The 22,005-nt window shown below is 46.3% G+C and overlaps 1 long non-coding RNA gene across 1 annotated transcript; it reads left to right on the forward strand.

Annotated features, from left to right (window-relative positions):
• On the forward strand, window positions 1-21,474 carry LOC138417168 (uncharacterized). The gene is made up of 3 exons (XR_011248006.1): window positions 1-430; window positions 20,171-20,354; window positions 21,265-21,474. It is a non-coding gene; the product is annotated as an uncharacterized lncRNA (long non-coding RNA).
• Window positions 21,475-22,005: the final 531 nt, after the last annotated feature.

Consider the following 22,005-nt stretch of genomic DNA (forward strand, 5'->3'; position numbering starts at 1 on the left):
AATTCAAATGCCTTCAGGACCTGGGAAGGCAACAGGAAGCAGGCACTGTGGCCAGCTGTGGACAGACGAGGGTGACAGCCGCTGGGTAGTTTAGCCAAGTGTCATACACTGGAGGGGAAGATCAGGATTATAACAGATTGGCAGATTTTTCTATGAGAATGTGGAAACTTGGATTTGCATATAAAAATATTTTCGTTTTTAAATGTTGGCAACTAATTTGAATACCAGCTTGGAGTTTTTTTTTTTTTTTTTGGAACGTTGGTTGGTTTTTTCTCGGAAGGCTGATTTGTTTCAGAATGCCATATTTTCATTTCAGAACTTAGAAAGTTACTCTCAGCTGAAGATCTGAGATAGAAATTTGCACAGCTGAGCACAGTCTGAGGAAGAATCTCTGTCCAAAGAAGAATCTATTAGCCTCAGATCAGAGCCTGTAAGTACCCTTAAGTTAATCCAGTCCAACTCCTTGCAGCCTACTGTAGAGACACAGGGGCCACTGGCCAGAGAGTGGAGAGGCCTGGGTTCTGGTCCTCACCCTGTCACTGGTTCCCTGAGTGACCTTGCGAAAGTCTCTGCCCTTCTCTGGCCTCAGTTTCCCTTTTGGAATTGGCCCAGAACCTCTTAGGTCCTGGCCAAATCAAAAGGTCAAAAGCTCCACTTGCGAGGAATGGAGAATGCCTCAAATGGAGAATTTTCAAAGGCAGGGCTTGTTCTTGACGTGGGGTGAAATGGCTGTTTTCAGACTGGCTGTGCATCTTTGGAATTGGTAGTTGCAGAGCTAAGAAAAGAATTTACCTGAAGGGAGGCTTTGTCAGCAGCTTCTGGAGTTTTTGTGCCGAGGTCTTAGGACTGATGGAGGTGATATGTTAGTGTTTATCAGGGGCCATTGGTGAAGTTTAGGTGGTAAAAGGAGGTTAGTGCGGAGAAGGCAATGGCACCCCACTCCAGTACTCTTGCCTGGAGAATCCCATGGACGGAAGAGCCTGGTGGGCTGCAGTCCATAGGGTCGCTAAGAGTCGGAGACGACTGAGTGACTTCACTTTCTCTTCACTTTCGTGCATTGGAGAAGGAAATGGCAACCCACTCCAGTGTTCTTGCCTGGAGAATCCCAGGGTCGGGGGAGCCTGGTAGGCTGCCGTCTACGGGGTCACACAGAATTGGACACAACTGAAGCGACTTAGCAGCAGCAGCAGGAGGTTAGTGGGGCTCGTGGCAGATGGAAAGTGGCAGGCGAGGGGGTCATCCGGGGGTCTGTCTTCTTGTCTCGGTCTCCACTCATTCTGCAGCCCAGAAAGCCCTTCCCCATCTCTGGGCCTTAATTTCCTCTGGCTAGTTTCTGAACCCCCTTTGAGCCTCAAAATTCTATGATTCTAATGAATTCTGTTTTAAAATTGTAGTTTTATCTTCCCAAGGACTTTAAGTTTAAAAAAAAATTCTCTATGTTTCTTTTCTTTTCTTTCTTTCTTTTTTTTTTTTTTTTATGTTTTGGCTGCACCAAGTGGTATGCGAGATCTTAGTTCCCCAACCAGGGATCGAACCTATGCACCCCCTACAAAGGAAGTGCAGATTCTTAACCACTGAACTGCCAGGAAAGTCCCTTAAATATATGTTTCTTAAGCACCCACTGGTGACAGGCACAATGGTTGCAGCTAGCAAAACCAGATTCGGTGGCTGCCATCATGGCACTTAGAGTCTTGGGGAAGGACAGACAGCGACCAATCAGATAAAGACACAGAGGGCCGGCAACACGCTACAACTAGAGGATGAGTTTTCAACAGACGACTTGAACTCCGTTAGGGTTGGACAGGGTCAACTTCTTCAAGGAAGTGACTCTTGTGCCAATATCCCCAGGGTAATGAGGGTCTGACTAGGTGAAGGGTACAAAAAAAAGTGTTCCCGGAAGAGGAACAGCGTGTGGGAAACCTGGGTCAAGAGGGCACAGGGCCTGTTCGAGAGGAGCCAGCAGTGCTGTGAGGGGAGGCTGTCGAGGTCCAGGGAAAGTCAGGCCCTGCAGAATCTTGTTGTCTGTGGAGAATTCTCATGCTGAGGATCACGGAGAGCCTCTGAAGCATTCTCAGCAAAGGCAGACAGCATCAAGTCTGCATTTTGACTCCTCTGAATGCTATTAGGAAGGGACAGGTGATGGTGGAAGGGATGGTGGGGGCAGAGCGGGGCAGAATAGATACAGGGGGACCAGTGAGGAGATGGTGATGGAGTTATGACATCCTGGTGAGACATGATGGGGGCCTGACAGGAGCCGTTACAGTCCAGAGTGGTCACATTCGGAAACGATTTAGGATTTTGAATTAACAGGATGTGGCGATAGATGGAATGAGGAGTCGAGGCCAACTCCCAGCTCTGCAGAGGTTCATCTGAAAGTGAGTCAGCCTTAGGTCTACCTGTGTGTCCCAGCCGCAGCCCCTCTGAGGTGGGCACCTTGTGAGATGGTCCCCAGTGACGCCCGGCTTCCTGGTTTTCCCACCCTCATATAATTCCCCTCCCAAGTGTGGGCTGGGCTTACTGACTGACAGCTAAGAAATAGGAAACATTGGCAGGGGAAACCCACTGACTGAAACTGCCCACCCTAGCCAGGCACCATAGTAACTGTTTGCCTGAGTTATTTTACATTTTACCACGGGGGTTACTGGAAAGGAACATGGAACTAAGGAGCCACCTCCAACCGGAAGAGTTCAGGAAAGGTCCAAAGGAGACACCACGTGTCCCACCACCTCCCAGAACCCTCACTGGAATTCATCGTGGCTGAGCAATGTGTGCACCACCAAGAAGGACCCTGAGTCAGAGTGATTGGCCAGAGACAACCCAGAAAGTAACTCCAACACCATAAAACCCAGGACTGCAAGCCACGTGGCAGAGCAGTCCTCCTAGGTCTCCTTACCCTCCTGCCCCCCACCCAGGCCACCCTTCCCAATAAAGCCTCTTGCTCTGTCAACACGTGTGTCTCCTCAGACAATTCATTTCCGAGTGTTAGACAAGAGTCCACTCTCGGCCCAGGAAAGGATCCCCCTTCCTGCAATAGCATCACAAGTGGTGGGTGAAGAGGGTGGGTTATTAAAGGTCTGTGCCTTCCAGCTTGGATGCTTATCTTTCTCCCTCTTCACCTCTTACACAGAGGCGGAGCGGGGAATGTATGGGGGGAGCCCAGCTGCCTTGACACGAGGCAGTTCCGTGCACAGGCACGTGTGAGTGAACTGGGTCATAGCTCTTCAGAAGCTGGCCAACAGCTACACAAGTGAGGGTGGAATCCAATCCTCCCAGAGTCAAGCCTCGACGTGTCTGCCATCTTGCTTCCTGCCTTGTGAAATCTCTTGACCCAGAACCTCCCAGTGATGCCACATTCAGATTCCTGAGCCACAGAAGCTGAATGTTAATAGTTATTTATTTCCAGCTGCTAAATGTGGGGGTAATTTCTTCGGCAGCAAGGGATAATCAATATGGCCCTCCCTCACATGTGCTCTGCTCTTAGCTTCCCTGGGGCTGGGAAGGGAAAGGGTTAACCCCAGGGCCCAGGCAGAAAGGTTAACGCCTCCAGCCTGAGGGACAGTTCTTTACAGAATTCCCTAGCAGCTCAGCCAACAAGTGGTTCTGCTGCCAGCTAGCTTCAGCCCTCCTATGAGGCAGGGGTCCCCGATAGGGGTGGGGAAGATGGGGGACATCCAGGAAACTGACAGATTTATTCACAGCCATGCTTCCCTACATCAGCCCGGATGCTACAGCTGCAAGGAAAGCCAGTGAGGCTCGTGGCCATGTCCCCGGCAGGGGTCAGAGCTGCCTCAGCTCCTGGGTCACAGCATTTTCTAGAGATCATGGCCCTTGATTTACGGTGTTGAACTACCAGAAGGTGAAAGTGAAAGTTGCTCAGTCGTGTCCGACTCTTTGCAGCCCTGTGGTCTTTAGCCCTTCCAGGCCCTTCTGTCCATGAAATTCTCCAGGCAAGAATACTGGAGTGGGTCGCCATTCCCTTCTCCAGGGGATCATCCCAACTCAGGGACTGAACCCAGATCTCCCACATTGCTGGCAGATTCTTTACCATCTGAGCCACCAGGGAGGCCAGAAGGAGGTGCTAAGGGGCTACCCCAAACCACAGAGACGGCCAATAACTGCAGGCGATATGTAAGGAGCACCTCCCAGGTGATGAACCCTTACATTAGTGATCACGTCTAATCCTCACTAAAACCCTAAAAAAGCAGGAAGGCCTTAGCCCCATTTTGCAGGTGAGAAAACCAAAGCTTAAGCTCAGGTAACTAGAGAGCACAGGTCGGACTCCAAGGTCTGCAGCCACAAGTCTCTGCCTCCTGGGCCCCTCCTGTGAGGATGGTGGATCTGGTGGCTGAGTGCCCGTTGAGGGAGCTGCTTCGGGGGATGAGGTGGAAAAGTCTAGCAGTCCTAGCAGTCCAGGCGTGAGAGCAGCTCTACTGCTCCCTGCTGTGCCTTTAAAGGACTATGTCGAACTTCACTTGGAAAACAGTTACAAAAACCAAACCAAGAAAAACAAATATCGCATATCAACACATATGTACGGGATCTAGAAAAATGGTACAGACGAACCTATTTGCAGGGCAGGAATAGAGATGCTGAACAGACATGTGGACCTAGGGACGGAGTGTGGAACAAACTGGGAGAGTAGCACTGACTTATATAAACTCTCAGTGAGAAAACAGACAGCTCGTGGGAAGCTGCTGTGTAGCCCAGGGAGCTCAGCTCGGTGCTCTGTGATGATCTAGAGAGGTGGAATGGGGGGTGGGAGGGAGGCTCAGGAGGGAGGGAAAATATGTGTATTTATGGCTGATTCACTTTGTTGAACAGCAGAAACCAACACAACAGTGTAAAGCAATTATACTCCAAGAAAGAGAAAAAAAGGAAGGAAGGAAGACGATAATGTGGGGGGAAAAACAAAAAGAAACAAACAAACAAAAAACAGATTAACATGGTGTTTCAGACTGTGTGGCTCAAAGTGAGATTGACCCAGTCCCAAGCTCTCACTTAGTGACCTGGAGCTAATAATAGATCCTACCTCATGGGGTCTAATGGGGGAGTCAGTGAAGTCAAGCCTTAGTGCAGTGCTGGACACAGAGTAAATCTCAGTAGAGTGCCGTTTGCAAGGAAGGATTTGCCTTTCTCAAGGGGTCTGTGGTGTTGGGGGAAAAGCCCTGACTGTAGGCAGCAGGGAGCCTTGGAAGGTTTTGAACAGGGTGAACCTTCTCCAGTTTTCCCTTGTGGAAAACCCTGAGGCCAACACCCATCCCCGTCGGGGGAGCTGTTTTGTTTGCCAGAGAACTTGGACTTGGTAGATAAGTCTGGTGGGGTGGGGATGGAAGGCAAGAGGCAGGGCAAGAGAAATATCGTTGTGGGTTTTCTTTGAAAGGGGAGTCTAGGCAAGGGGAGTGGACAGCGATAAGATTAGCAATTGTGTTCTGGAGCCGTAAATCCTGGCTCATTTTATCTACGTTGCCAGAAGCATTAAGTTAATTTTGACAAGAGCCAAAAGAAAGGAGAGAGGCTGCCTCCTGGGGCCAAGTGTGAGAAGAGCTGAGGTCCAGCCTGGGGAGAACCAGCCTTTAGCCCCCTTGGACGCAGCTCATCCTGTCCCTGCTTGAACCCTTCCACTGACAGGAAGCTCACTCACACACGGAGTAAACCGTTCCCACAGGTTTATCTCCGAATGTTCAGAAGATCTTGTCCTCCAAGGGCAAATCTTCCCTGTGGTAGCTTCCTTCAATAATTCAGTGGATGGTTCTATGGAAACATATTTGTAATATGTTTATTTTGAGTCCAATAAAAATGCTACATTTTCTCGTTAATTTAGATAACATAGTTGTAGAACATTTTGCCTTCCTCTTATACGTATTAACTGTAGCACCTTTGAAAGATGATTTTTATTTCTTTTCAAAATCTTACATCTTTCATTGCTTTTCTAAATCTTACATCTTTCATTTCTTTTTCCCATCTCACTGCACTGGATAAAACTGCCAGTAAAATGTTGAATAAAACGGATGCAGTAGGCATCTGATCTCAAGAGGAAAAGCTTGCAATATTTTACCATTAATTATGGTAGCCACAGACATAGTCTTTAGCAAAGCATGGAAATTTCCTTCTGTTCATAATGTTGTAGATTATCACCTTTTTAGTTTTAAAATAATGAATAAATATTCATTTTTTTATCAAATGGTTTTCTGAATGGAGTTTTTGTCCTTTAATCAGTTTATGTGCTGACTTGTATGAATAGATTTTCTATTGTTGAATCAACTTTGTGTTTCTGGGATTGGCCTACTTTTGTAGCATCCTTTTATATAGTGATTTTTGTGGCTAACACTTTATTAAGGATATTTTCATTTATATTTATAAATAAACTTGGCCTGTAACTTTCTTTTCTTGCTTTATCTTTGTGCTATTCTGGTCTGTGGGTTATGTTAATCTCATAAAATGAATTAGGGATTATATTACTCTTTCTAGTCTCCAGAAAACTAAAATTGTTTCTTCCTTGAATGTTGGATAGAATATGCCAGTGATGACCTGAAGGTTTCTTAATGAAAGAGATTCTCAGGGCTCTTAATTGTTAGAGGATTCTCTAGGGTCTCTATTTTTTCTTGCGCCAAAGTTGGTATAAGGTACCTTTCTAAGTTGTGGTCCATTTCATTTAAATTTTCAAACGTATTGATCAGAGTTGTTCAAAGTACCCTATTTTTTCCTTTAATGTTGGCAACATCTGTAGTGATGTTCTACTTTTTATTCCTAATATTGTTTTTTTTTTTTTGGTGCCAGGTCTGTTTTTCTCTAGACTAACTTCATTCAGGGTTTTTTCAATTTTTCTGTATTTCCAAAGAACCGTCTTTTAGCTCTAGTTTAATCTTTGCTTTCTTATTTTATTTTCTGTTCTTTCCTTTATTATTTAATTCTTCCTACTTTTATTGGATTTGTCTTGACATTCTTTTTATAACTTCTTGGGGTGGATATTTATTTTTATCAATTTTCAGCTTCTTATCTTTTCTGACATATGTGTCTAAGAGTATAAATTTCCCTTATATGTACAATTTACCTACATTTAAAAATTTTGATATGAATTTTCTTTATTATTAATTCAAAATATTTTCTAGCTTTATCAGTTCTTCAACTCATGCATTATTTAGAAGTGTATTTAAAAAAAATTTTTCCCCTATGAATTTATTGGCTGCACCACACAGCATGTTGTATCTTAGTTCCCTGACCAGGGATCAACCCCATGCCCCCTGCATTGGAAGCTTGGAGTCTTAACCACTGGACAACCAGCAAAGTCCCTAGAAGTGTATTTTAATTTCTTAGAATATGGAAATTGCTAATGCACTCTTATTATTGATTTATACCTTAGTTATAAGAAATAACTAGTTAAATAATATGCTCTATTTTTGTTCTTTGAAATTTAGTGACACTGGCTTTATAGCAAATTTTGTAAATTGTCTTTTGTGTTTGAAAATAAGGCATTGGATGCAGAATTATATGTGTCTATTAGGTCGAGTTTGTTTGTTGTTTTGTTTAAATTCTCTGAGTAGAGAGTATAAATGCTCTTTCCTACTTGGTTTTCCTCTCTTTTCTGGAAACATAGGCAAACTACACTTTCCATTACCCTTAGAGATGGGAGAGAACATGTGACCAGTTCCAGCAAAAGATGTGAATGCAAGTGATATGTGTAACTTCTGGGCTAAGGGATTTAAGAGCCAGTGGGCTACAGTCTATGCGATCTCAAAGAGTCAGACACAACTGATCAGCTGAGCAAGTGTGCACATGTTACCTCCACACTTTCCTTAGAAGCATCTGTGGGATTTGAGGTACCTTCTATTGTTTCCTGTACCATGCAGATATTTGCAGGATCACACTCCTTCCTTCTTCTGTTTCCCATCTGGATTGCAAATCCTCACTTATCCCTCTCCATCCTCCACACCTGGAGACAAGCCTCATTTCCTTTAAAAAAAACTTTCACTGGATAGTCACAATGGAAACTAAAGCCATCTTCATCATTTAATCATTTTCTGTTTACTCAACAAAACTACTAAGTGCTAGGCTGTTCCTATGAAGGATACAATGATGCCTCAACCTGCTGTTGAGAAGCTGTATCCTGGGAGAAGGCTGATGTGAGAAAAAGGGAGTGTAGGGCTTCCCTAGTGGTCCAGTGGTTAGGAATCCACCTGCCAATGCAGGGGACATGGGTTCGATCCCTGGTCCAGGAAGATCCCATATGCTGTGGGGCAACTAAGCCTGTGTGCCGCAACTACTGAGCCTCTGCTCCAGAGCCTGTGATCTGCAACAACAGAAGCTACGCAGCTGGGAAGCCCAAGCACTGCAAGCAAGACTGGCCCACACTCACCACAACTAGAGGAAGCCCACACGTAGCAACAAAGACCCAGCACAGCCAAAAATAAATACATCAAATATTACTAATATTTATTAATAAATAATATATATTTTAAAATATACTTAAAATACTGTACTGTATTATTTATTTATTTTTGGCCGTGCCGAGTCTTCGTTGCTACACTGGCTTTCCTCTAGTTGCAGGGAGCAGGGGCCGCTCTCTAGTTGAGGTGCACACAACTTCTCATTTCAGTGGCTTCTCTTGTTGCAGAGGACAGGCTCCAGACATGTGGGCTCAGTAGTTGTGGCTCTCAGGCTCCAGAGGACAGGCTCAGTAGCTGTGACAGGCGAACTTAGTTGCTTCAGGGTATCTTGTCTCCTGCGCTGGCAGGCAAATTCTTTACCACTGAGCCACCAAAGAAGCCCAATAAGTAAAATATTTATTTAAAGAAAGAAAAAGGAAATGTAGAATGAATTCTATATACCTTCCTTGAATGCCTTTTGGGTGCCTGTCACATAGCTGGGTTCTGAGTACACAAAAGGGAACAAGATGTAATCTCCTCCCTCCAAAATTTCACAGCAGAGTAACAGAGATGAAATCAGGTCTTAAATAATCCTGTGAAATGTAATAAGTGCCAGACACATGATATATGCCTTATAAACCATCCCTGAGTAAACGATGTGAATTAATATGGGAGTTCAGAGGAGAGAGAAATTATTTCTAATGGAAATAGATCAAGGAGATCTTTGTAATGGCATTCGAGTTGGGCCTTAGAATCGGTTGTTTTGGGGGCATTCAGAGAACTAGCAGAAGGTAGGGACAATCTAGGTATGGGAAGAGTATGAAGAAAGGAATGGAGTATGCTTTTATTTTTAAACAGCTTTATTGAGATATAGTTCACACACCATAAGGTTTATCTATCTATAGTGTACAATTCAATGGTTTTACGTGTATTGAAGAGCGGGGCAACCATCATAATATAACTTTAGAACATTGTCCATTATCCCTCAGAGAAAACACTCATTTGCCGTCATTCCCTATGCTCTCTACCCTAACTCCACCCTCCCATCCCTGACCCTAGGCAACTACTACTCTATTTTCTATTTGTCTATTCTGGACACATCATGTAAAATAGAATCATAGCATATGCGATCTTTTCATTTAGGATAGTGTTTTCAGATTTCATTCATGCTGTGGTATGTATCAGTACTTTATTTCTTTTTATTGCTGGATAATATTCCATTGTATGGATGTACCACATTTTATTTACCCATTCATGAGTTGGTGGACATTTAGGTTTTTTCTACTTGCTGGGGGGGCAGTTGTTTATACTCTGAAGTTACTGTGAATAATGCTGCTATGAGTTTTCATGAGCAACTTTTTGTGTGGATGTATATTTTTTTATTTTTTTTCCTAACTCCAGTAGGAGCAAAAGTAATGAGTCAAAAGGTAACTCTATGTTTAACATTTTGAGAAACTATCAAACTGTTCTTTCAAAACAGCTGCACCATTGTATGTTTCCAGCAGCAGTGTAGGAGGGTTCCAGCTTGTCCACATCCTACCCATACTTGCTATTATTTGTTTATTGACCATAGCCATCTGGTTACTATGAAGTGGTGAGTCTTTGTGGTTTTAATTTTCATTTATTAATGTCTAATGATGTTGAACATCCTTTCATTTGCTTATTAGCATCTGTATATCTATTTTGGAGAAATGTCTTTCCAAGTCCTTTGTCTCTTTTAAAATTAGATTATTTTCCTTTTCATTATTGAGTTGTAAGAATTATTTACATATTCTGGATGCTAGTCTCTTATCAGATAGATGATTTCAAATATATTCCCCATCGTGTGTGATTTCTTTTCACTTCTGGATGGTATCCTTTGAAACACAGAAGTTTTAAATGTTTGTGAAGTCCAATTTACCAATCTTCTCTTTTACCACTTACGCTTTTGGCGTTGTATCAACTGTTCCATTTTTAACCTAGGTGCTGGTTTCATGGGTGGGTTCAGTTTATGATTTGTGGACTTTTCTGAACATGTACACAAGGCTTTAACAAACAGTTTTGTTTTTTTTTTAAGGGGATGATAATAAGTGTAGCTTCCTCCCCTGGGTCATTGCGGGGACTGAATGGATAAATGCATATACAGCATCTGGCACCTCTAGTGCTAATACACAGCAGCTGTTAACTGTTGTTAAAAATCAGTCTCTGCTCCTGATGAAGTGAATGATCTTGGTCCCAAGTTACTTCACCTCATCAGACCTCACTTTCCTCATCTGTAAAATGGTTAGCACTATGTGTATGCCCAGTCGCTCAGTCATCCCTGACTCTTTGCAACCCCATGGACTGCAGCCCGCCAGGCTCCTCTGTCCGTGGAATTCTCAGCCAAGAATATTCCTTGGTGATCTCCTTAATGCTTTAGGAAGCTCCCTCCAGCCACCAGAATGGCTAAAACACAAAACGAAAGAAAATAATTCGAATTGTCGGTGAAGATAGGGAACAATACGTATTTTCCTATGGGTTGCCATTTCCTACTGTAAGGGATCCTCCCAACCCAGGGATCGAACCCAAGCCTCTTGCGTCTCCTGCATTGGCAGGCCGATTCTGTGCCACTGAGGCACCCAGGAAGCCTGTATGGGTTAGTGCCGCCCGTTTCGCCAGGACCACACGGTTTCTCAAGGAGACGTCCGCCTCTGCTGTTAAGGCGAAGCTCCCTGAGCCTCATTTCTCTGTGTGTTTAAGCCAGAGACCTGCGGTTTATCAATCAGTTTAAAATGAGGCAATTTTAAACCAACTAGGATCTTTCGCTCCATTGTGCTTTTTCTCTTTTTAGCTACTCATGAAATGAAAATGAAACACTGTTTCCCAGTGTTTTCTTCCCTTCCCAAGAAAGCCCTCCTCGTGCTTTTTCTTTCTTTCTTTCTATTTTTAAGTTACTCATGAAATGAAAATGAAAGACTATTCCCAAGAAAAAGTGTTTTCTCCCCTTCCCAAGAAAGGTCTCACAAGAGTTTGGGTCAATAAAACAAGGAAGATTAAAAAAAAAAAAAAAAACAGTCATGACTGAGGAGAGACAAATTTTCAGCTCTGTAAGCATCTGGGTGGCTGCCAAGAGCTGGCTGTGGGCCCCTCAGAGTTTCCATGAGCAGAACAGGCTGGGCCTGGGAAGGAGTGAAGGAGGAGCTGGCTGACAGAGAGCTGGCTTCCAGGTGGAGCTGGGGTGCCAGGCTTGGGCAGAGCTGGAGCTCGAGCCTGGCCGGGCAGGGGCCAGGGGAGTTCACTGCAGAATGCTCGAAGACTAGCCCTCCTCTCCCGTTCAGATCCCCACTCTGGCTGCCCCTGCCCTAACCCCAACAATCCTTCCCACCTACCCCTCCCCTCACCTTCCAAGCCTGTCTTGCCCTTGAGTTGCTGCCCAGGAAGACTTCTCTGCCCTCCCCCAAGCATCCCTACTCTCTCCCTGGGGTGGCTGGAGGGAGCTTCCTAAAGCACCAAGGAGACCATATCACCTGCTACTCACCACCCTCCAGTGGGAACCACTGCATGGTAATGCATTTAATAAATTCCAAATCCTTCTCTGGTCTCAAGGTCAAGTCAAGGTCTTGAGGTCAAGTCAAGGTTTCGAGGGGCTTGAAACTTATACCATTGGAGGGGGTTATTCGTTACAGCACAACATGCATACAAAAGGTACATCAGAAGCATGTGGCTGGATGGTTGTTGTTCAGTTTCTAAGTCATGTCCGACTCTTCGTGACCCCAGGAACCACAGCACACCAGGCTTCCCCGTCCTTCACCATCTCCTGGAGCTTGCTCAAACGCGTGTCCACTGAGTCAGTGATGCCATCCAACCATCTCATCCTCTGTTGCCTGCTCTCTCCTCCTGCCCTCAGTCTTGCCAGCATCAGGGTCTTTTCCAGTGAGTCAGCTCTTTGCATCAGGTGGCCAAAGTATTGGGGCTTCAACTTCAGTACCAGTCCTTCCAATGAATATTCAGGGTTGATGTTCTTCAGGATTGACTGTCTTGATCTCTTTGCTGTCCATTCCCCTGAATTGAACACATCTATGTATACTAGCCCCCAGTTCACGAATCAATCCAGCACAAGCACCCCAGATGCCTCCCTGATGGGCCTTCTCCTGATTTGGCTGGCAAATTCTTTACCACTGAGCCACCTGGGAAGCCTTCTAGCTACAACCATTCCCTATCAGCAGTCCCTATCTGACTTCTCACATTCTCACATCATAGCTGAGTTTTGCCTGGGGTTGAACTTCACACAAATAAAATCATTCCATGTGTACTGTGTGTCTGGCATCTTTCCTTAACGTGCCTGTGAGATTCAACTAAATTGTTGCGTGTAGGTATTGCTTATTTTTCCTCATTCATTCCTGTAATATTACTTTGAATTGACTATACCAGTTTATATGGGGCTTCCCTTTTGGCAAAGTGGTAAAGAATTGCCTGCCAATGCAAGAGATGCAAGAGTTTCAGGTTCAATCTTCAGGTTGGTAAGATCCTCTGGAGGGGGAAATGGCAACCCGTTCCAGTATTCCTGCCTGGAAAATTCCACAGACAGAGGAACCTGGCAGGCTACAGTCCATGAGGTCACAAAGAGTCGGACATGACTGATCAACTGAGCACAACACAGCACCAGTTTATATAATCGTTCCGCTAGTGTTGGACTTTTGGGCTGCTTTTAGCTTTGGGATATTATGGGGGTGGGGGATGTTTGCTAGGAACATTCTCACACGTGTCTTTCAGAGAATATATGGACTCATTTTCTGTTGGGTAAACATCCATGAGAGAAATTACTGCCTCATAAAGATAAATGATTGTAGCTTTAGAAGATATGGCAAATAGTTATCCTAAGTGGTCATACCTATTTACATTCCTCTCACGGTCACATAGGGAAGTACTTCTTGGTCCATCTCTCCACCAACAATTCCAATTTTTTCTCTTTTGCTCTGCATTTAGTCAGTCTGGTGAGAAGTTTGTGCTATCACATTGTACATTGAGTTTTAATTCGGAGGGAGACTCATCTTTAACAAAAAGAATAGAAGATAAAATTACAAATATAAAATTGAGTAAAGAAGTGATTATTTATGAAGAATGTGAAAAGACATCATAACAAATTGCTGGAGACGCACAAGTTTCTGATTCCCTCCTTCTGAGCGTTTTTTGAGGCTCTTTCCCAGAAATGTTTATGTTGAAATGCTTTCTGGCAGCAACCTGGCTCCCCTCCCTGTCTGGAACACTCCACAGCTGCCTGTGGTCCTTGTGTGAACAGGGCCCCACACAAGTGAGGGTCCCAGAACCTACAGCATGAGCTTTCTGGAAAATGGCCTCTGCACCCACCTGCCCCCGACACTTCCCTGGCCTGGCTCCTCCTCTCCAGGGTCTCAGCTTCCACATCAGCTTCTCAGAAGGCCTTCCCTGCCCTCTTGGTTGAAGAAGACCCTCTCATTTTGTAGGTCCATATCATAAGACAGATGATAACACAGCAGGAGTTTAGGAGCAGTTGCTGTGGACCCAGACTGCCTGGTGGGCACCCTGGCTTCCTTGTTTTCTAGCTGTGTGACCTTGGCTATGTCACATAACCTCTCCAGGCCTCAGTTTCCTTGCCGGTAAAATGGGGACAATAAGGCTAGCTTCCTCCTGGCAGGGTGTTGAGAGGCCGCAGGAAGCTAATGTATGTGATGCATTCACTTTTTAAAATGTTTATTTATTTATTTTGTCTGTGTTGGGCCTTCGTTGCTGCGCAGGCTTTTCTTTAGTTGGAGAGTGTGGAGGTTACTCTCTAGTTGCAGTACATGGGCTTCTCACTGTGGTGACTTCTCTTGTTGCAGAACATGGCCTCCAGGCACTCCAGGCACCCACAGTTGCAGCTCGTGGGCTCAGTAGCTGTGGCCCCCTGGGCTCCAGAGCACAGGCTCAACAGTTGTGGCACATGGGCTTAGGTGATCTGCAGCGAGTGGGATCTTTCTGGATCAGGGATCAAGCATGGGTCTCCTGCATTGGCAGGCAGATTCTTTCCCACTGAGTCACCAGGGTAGCCCCATATGATGCCTTTAAATGGGTGCTTGGCACCCTTACTCTTATGATTGTTCTGCTGCTAAGCTGCTAAGTCGCTTCAGTCATGTCTGACTCTGTGCGACCCCGTAGACGGCAGCCCACCAGGCTCCGCCGTCTCTGGGATTCTCCAGGCAAGAACACTGGAGTGGGTTGCCATTTCCTTTTCCAGTGTATGAAAGTGAAAAGGGAAAGTGAAGTCACTCAGTCGTGTCTGACTCTTCGCGACCCCATGGACTACAGCCCACCAGGCTCTTCCGCCTTTGGGATTTTCCAGGCAAGAGTACTGGAGTGGGTTGCCACTGCCTTCTCCACAATTGTGCTAGTGGCCCCATTATCCTGAACTCTAGTCTTTTTTTCTGACACATCTCATTTCACTCTGGTAATCTGCATGAGTGCTCTGTAGGACAGGACCTCCAGTGTATCCCCAGCACCTAACTCAGTTCCTGGACCATAATGGCAGCAAAAAAAGGGGGTGTTGAATGAATGAGTCTCCTCTGTGTATCTCAAATCTGTCCAGATGACTCCAAGACAGCCACACCCTGGTCCAGGCCACCCCCATCCCTTCCTGCTGACCTTGGTACTAGTTAGAGAAATGACACCTTGATTTTGCCTTTCTCAGATGTGACCAGAGTTCCTGTTGGCTTCCATAGATACAACGCTTTACAGTTTATAAGGCCTGTTCCCATCATAATCACATCTCTGGTAGGGGGGTAACAGGACAGTAACTGGGAGTCTCAGTGTGACAAAGTCCTGGAAAGGGAAAGTGATTTCCTCAAAGTCACACAGCAAAAGGGAGGGAAGATGGGACACAGGCCTGGGACTCCTGGGGAGGGGCTGCCCACCCTTCTCAGGGTCTCTCTCATCCCTTCCAGAGAGTACCTCAGGCTGAGCACATAGTAGGCACTTAGGTGTTTTCATGACAAATGGAAAGAGGAAAGTCTGTGGGTGCAGCCTTGGCTCTGGGACCGTGGAACTGCCACTGCCCACCCACGCCTGTTTCCCCACCTCTAAATGGGCTTCACTCACCAATTGAAGGCAGATCCTAGTCTCATCTGGTCTAGGTTGGCATTTGTCCTCTGTCTGTCTGTCTGTCTACTCCAGATGACTTTAGAATGAGCTGACGTGGAGTTGGGTTTCCCTGGTGGCTCAGACGGTAAAGAAACCACCTGCAGTTCAGGAGACCTGGGTTCGATCCCTGGGTCAGGAAGATCTCCTGGAGGAGGGCATGGCAACCCACACCAGTATTCTTGCCTGGAGAATCCCCATGGACAGAGGAGACTGGCAGGCTACAGTCCATGGCATCAGACATGACTGGTCGACTAAGCACAGTACAGACATGGAGTTGGGAAATGATGAAGTGCTTGAAGAGAAACTGGGGCATCTACCTGTACCTCTGGTATCCTTGAGCAGTGGCCAAGAGCAAGGTTTGGAAAAATTGTCCCTTCTGCTATTTTTCTTTTTTTTGGCTGTGCTCTGTGCAGGATCTTAGTTCCCTCACCAGGGATCGAACCTGTGCCTCATGCAATGGAAGCTCAGAGTCTTAATCACTGGACCTCTGGGGAAGTTCCTCTTCTGCCATTTTAAAAGGAGTGCAAAGATCTCAATGAATCATTACGAGTTAGTTGCCCCCAGGTGACCCTCCGATTCTACAGGCTGGTCAAGGAACCGACGTGGTCACGAACATCATGGCCCCATCAGTAGTGCCTCAGTACTTCTCTGCTGCTACCTTCATCTCTCCCCTGTGACAGCTGGGCTAACTAAGGCCCAGAGAAGGGAAGAGCTTTACCCAAGGTCACCAGCACATCCAGGCAGACCTCCCAAATCCAAATCAAGTCAGATTCTGGGGCTCAGCCTTTCCCCCGCCCTGCTCATTATTAATTATTTATAAGCAGCTTTATTGAGACCTAGGGCACAAACCTTGGAGAAGGCAATGGCACCCGACTCCAGTACTCTTGCCTGGAGAATCCCATGGATAGAGGAGCCTGGTGGGCTGCAGTCCATGGGGTCGCTAAGAGTCAGATACGACTGAGTGACTTCATTTCACTTTTCACTTCATGCACTGGAGAAGGAAATGGGAACCCACTCCAGTGTTCTTGCCTGGAGAATCCCAGGGATGGGGGAGCCTGGTGGGCTGCCGTCTATGGGGTCGCACAGAGTCGGACACGACTGAAGTGACTTAGCAGCAGCTGCAGCAGTGCACAAACCTTGCAACTCACCCTTGTAAGGTATGTAACTCAGGAACTTGTAGTACAAAATCGTGCATCTATTGCACAATCAATTTGAGAACATTTTTATTACCCTAGAAAAAAAAAACCTCCATGATTTTTAGCTGTCATCCCCTCCCAGTCAGCCTTCCAGCTTCCCAGCCCCAGACAATCGCTGGTCTACTTTGTGTCTGTATGGTTGCTTCTTCTGGATATTTCCTATAAATGAACTTATGCAATATGTGGGCTTTTGTGATTGGCTTCTTTTCACTGATTGTGATGTTTTCAAGGTCCGCTTATGATGGGACATGTATCAGTACTTCATTCCTTTTTTCTTGCTGAATAATATTCCACTGTGTGGACATGCCACATTTTATTTAATCATTCATCGTTTGTTGGACATTTAGTTTGTTTTCGCTTTTTGGCTATTATGAAGAATGCTGCTGTAAACATTTACAGACAACTTTTTGTGTGGTTATGTAGTCTCAGTTCTCTCGGGTTTATACCTAGGAGTGGAAATAATGGATCATATGGTAACTATGTCTGAGTCCAGCCTTTCAACACTGGCTTTCTCAGACCTTGAGGGGTGCTTATGTGGGGAAACTTGCTGTTCCCAGTGGCCAGAGTCTATGGATCACGTCTCCATCTCACTTTGGACTTAATTTTAGAAACTTCAACAAAATATTAATATGATATTTTTTAAACTAGACACATTTTCATAGGCTGAATGTACTTGTTTACCCAGCACACAGATAAAGACGGTCAAAGCCATCTCCATGCTTCCAAACCCACCTTATGCTTCTGCCGAATCTCTCCCCTGCCAGGGAAAATAGGACCCTGATTTCTCAACACCATGAATGAGTTCATGACCTTCATCCAAGTGGAATTATGTGGAAAATGGTCTTTCGTGTTTGCATCTGTTGCTCAACTTCAGATCATTACAGATCCTGTGTTCTCGAGGCTCTGTGTGTGTGCATGCCAAGTCCCTTCAGTCGTGTTCATCTCTGCGACCTGTGGACTTTAGCCCACCATGCTCCTCTTTCCATCGGATTCTCCAGGCAAGCATACTGGAGTGGGTTGCCATGCCCTCCTCCAGGGGATCTTTCCAACCGAGGCATTGAATCTGTGTCTCTATGTCTCTTGCAATGGCAGGTGGATTCTTTACCACTAGTGCCACCTGGGAAGCCCCTCTCAAGGCTGTACAGTCCATCATTTCTGTCATCCCTTCTCCTTTTTATGGAAACCTTTGGACTTTGCCTCTTGAAACAAAGCATGGGGCTGCACAGACTTGCAGATATGTGTCTCTGTGGATGTACTCAGGTCTGTTGGGGAGGGAGGTAGGGAGGCTGGGAAAGTGTATGTTCTGAACTGGTCCTGGCCCCGGCCCCATGCTTGTGCTTCTAGGAGGCCCCTCTTGGCCCTCCCACTTATGCCTCTCCTCATGGATTCTGTCAAAGTTCTGTTATTCTGGGCTTGCCATGAGGCTTGGGGGTGAGCTGGCAGACATCCCAAGTAAACAAGAGCAGCTGGAAAGGAGAGGGACTTTTGGAGGCGGAAAGATGGACCCAATCAGACACCCCACTCCACGAGGGCTGTGGTGGAGGTCTCTGCTCACATACTCTGGCACATGGTGGAAAAGGAGGGTCCCAGTAAAAACTGGGCCTTCTCTGGGATAGACCAGGCACTGGGGTGGGCGTGCAAGGCAGACCGGCTGGGTTCAAATCCCCACTCTATGCCTCACTGACTGTGTGACTATCAAATCTGTAAAATGGGGGAACTCTGGGTAAGAATATTTGAGGCGTGAATAGCTCACTGGGTGAAAAGGTTCCTGGCCCAGAGGAAATTGAGCTGTTAGGTTAGAATGTGCCAGGAGCCAGCTAAATGTTTTGTGTGCAGCGTTCTACTGAACGTGCGCACCAATCATGGAAGCAGACTCCAAATCACCCCCATTCGACAGATGAGGAGGCAGAGGCACAGAGAGGTCAAGAACCTGCCTGAAGCCACACTGTGAACCCATCGTAGCGCCAGGATTTGAGCCCAGGTCTGTTTGGCTCCAGAATCCAGGCCCTTGACAACTTGGCTTATAAGCTGAGCTTGGGCAGGCGCCCAGCAGTCTTGAGCTCCAACAGGTCAGTGACTAGCACTGTCCTATAGGGCTCCAGACTCGACCCTCAGCTCTGGCTTGGGGAACAGGATCTCAGGTTCATTTTCCCTATCTATAAAATGGGCCTATATGGCCCACAAAGCCTTTCTCCTCCCTGGGTTCCCAGTTAGTGAGCTCTTGGGTTGGGGCAAGCCTATTGGGAGGTCCGAATGCCAGGGCACTGGCAGACCTGGCCAGGGAGGCCTTGTCATTTTTTAGAAGGGGAGGCAGTCAGGCCTGTGCGCTAGAGTTGGCACTACCGAGTCTACTTGGGGGCCCCCTCCTGGGAAGTGTGCCTTGACTCTGCTCTTGGAGTGCTCTAGAGCACTGGTGAACATCCTAAGCTAGACTGAGAAGATAATTGTAAAGGGCTCTCTACCATATGCTAAGTGGAACCAGAGCTGAAGCAGTTGGCTGCAGTCCAGGAAGGCTTCCCAGAGGAGGTCTCTTTGGAGTAGGGTTTTGAAAGCTGAATAAGAGTTACTTAGGTGGCGATGAAGGGACGCATGTTCTTAAAGAGAGAGCAGCAATAGGTATCAGTTACTTAACTCCCTCCCCTGCCCCCACCCTTGCCTAGCCTTCTCTGTTTTTCAGGGGCTGGAAGCCTAAAAATGATAACTACCAGAGCCCCTTGCCAGCCAGTTTCTGGTGAGGATCTGCCAGTGGGGAGAAGGCAGGAGGATGAGAGATGCCAGCCTGCCTTTGGCTGCGGCCAGCACTGACTTCGGCAGCATTTGTAGATTCAGCAGCTCTCTTGGCTCCAGGGATGTAGTGACAGCGCCTCCAGCAGCTGGGTGGTGGGGAACAGCTCTTGGGCTGCCGAGCATCCTGGACAGTAGCTGACTCCCAATTTCTGGGTACCACTCCTTCTTCTCTGCTCTTTTGGCACCTCAGATGCCTTGGGAGTCCATTTCCCTTATAAGCTCCTTCCCCACCTGAAATAATGGTTCTGTTTTCTTGCTGGGCATTAATTGATACAATGCTCAGGCCAGACCCAGGTGCAATGTTCTAAATTTTTTATTTATTTATTGGCTGTGCTGTGTCTTCATTGCTGTGCAGGCTCTTCTCTAGTTGTGGAGAGCGGAGGCTACTCTCTAGTGGCAGGGCCCAGGCTTTTCATGCCGGGGGCTTCTCTTGCTGTGGAGCACAGGCTCCAGGGATCGTGTGCTCTAGAAGTTGCAGCTCCTGGGCTCTAGAGCACAGGCTTAGTAGTTCTGGGGCACAGGCTTAGTTGCTTGGATCTCACAGCACGCGGGATCTTCCCAAAGCCAGGATCAAACCTGTGTCTCCTGCATTGGCAGGTGGATTCCTTACCACTAGTCACCAGGGACGCCCCAGGTGTAATTCTTTAGGGACAGAAAGATTCAGCACCCTGAAAAACGTGATAACGCACTTTGAGTTTTTTACTTGCATGTCAGGTGTTTCAACACGAGTTCCCTGAAGGAAGAGATCTGTCTCCCAGCCTCTATTCAATCAACGAACATTGATGAGCGCTTCACCGGTGTGGAATGAGATGAACGACCAGGTCCCTGCACTTCGAGAAATAGTCTAGACCTGGCACCATCCAATTGAAACTGAGTCCCCTGAAACTGAGTTCCCCAGGTGAGTTTATGATTAATGTCTCTGTTCAAAACTTTATTCCCTTTCTTGTCCCACCCCCATTCCCCTAAAGATTGAGGAGTATCAAGGAAAAGGGGGACTATACCAAGCAGGACCTTGTGGGGATCTCCCAGGTACAAAAGTCCTTCTGTGTCCCCTGTTTCTTGTTAGTGGAAAAAAAAAAAAAAAGGCGTGGAGGGAGGCTTTAGTCTTCTAGACCGTCCTTAAATTCCAAGGAGCAGGTGCAAGCAGTTAACAATGAAGACTAAAATTACAGGCTTTCTAGTTCTTCCTGAAGGGATATAGATAACAATCTGGTGCATATCTTTGAGTTGCTCTGAGGAGACTAAGACCCCCGCCCAGGTGGAGGATGGAGGCTTTGTGCTGACCACAAGCACGTACTCTAGACTAGTTGGAACCAGAAGGTTGAGATTCCTGAAACATCACCTGTTACCCACCCCCCCCCCCCCCCGCCACCAACCAATCAGAAGGTCCACCAGCTGATCACGCATCCTATGACCCTCTCCCCTTACACTGTTTTTAAAACTCTTCCCTGAGAGCCAAAGGGGAGTTCAGGTCTTTGGAGCACGAGCTGCCTGTTCTCCTTGCTTGAAAAGAAAGTGAAAGCGTTAGTTGCTCAGTCATGTCCAACTCTTTGCAACCCCATGGACTGTAGCCTGCCAGTCTCCTCTGTCCATGGGATTCTCCAGGCAAGAATACTGGAGTGGGTTGCCATGCCCTCCTCCAGGAGATCTTCCCAACCCAGGGATCGAAGCCAGGTCTCCTGCATTGCAGGTGGATTCTTTACCATCTGAGGCACCAGAGAAGCCCAAGAATACTGGAGTGGGTAGCCTATCCCTCTGCAGGGGATCTTCTCAACCCAGGGATTGAACCCAGGTCTCCTGCACTGCAGGTGGATTCTTTACCGTCTGAGTCAGCAGAGAAGCCCAAGAATACTGGAGTGGGTAGCCTATCCCTTCTGCAGGGGATCTTCTCAACCCAGAGATTGAACCCAGGTCTCCTGCATGGCAGGCAGATTCTTCACCAATGGAGCCATCAGCGAAGCTCAAAACACACTGCTGGCAGTTGGAGCTTTGCAAATAAAAGCTTACTTTGCTGCAAATAACTGCTGTCAGCGTTTGGCTTTCTGTGTGGCCGGCACATGAGCCCTTGCTCGGTAACACAGTGTGGTAGCCAGTAGCCACCTGAGGCCACAGAGCACTTGAAATGCAGCTAGTCCTAATCAGAATGGGCTGTCAGTATAAAATATCTACCACATTCCAAAGACTTTGTATGAAAAGAAGAATGTAAGATCTCACTCATAATTTTTATGTTGATTATGTGTTGCAATAACAATGTTTATTATACATGCTTATTAAACATAGTATGTTTCAGACATATTAGGTTCAACAAAATACATTACTAAAATGTATTTTACCTGTTTCTTTTTTTTTAATAGGGCCACTAGAAAAATTTAAATTACATATATGACTTGCATTTGTGGTTCACATTTTTCTACTGAACAACACAGGTCTTAGGGGAACTGAGTTGAAACACATCAATTGACCAATTCAGCATTTATTAGGGTCTGTTTAAGAGATACTTGATCCCCACCATTGAGGACTTCAGACAGGAAGTGAGGGGCAGGTATATC

The sequence above is a fragment of the Ovis canadensis genome, chromosome 13 (assembly GCF_042477335.2).
Source record: "Ovis canadensis isolate MfBH-ARS-UI-01 breed Bighorn chromosome 13, ARS-UI_OviCan_v2, whole genome shotgun sequence".
NCBI lineage: Eukaryota > Metazoa > Chordata > Mammalia > Artiodactyla > Bovidae > Ovis > Ovis canadensis.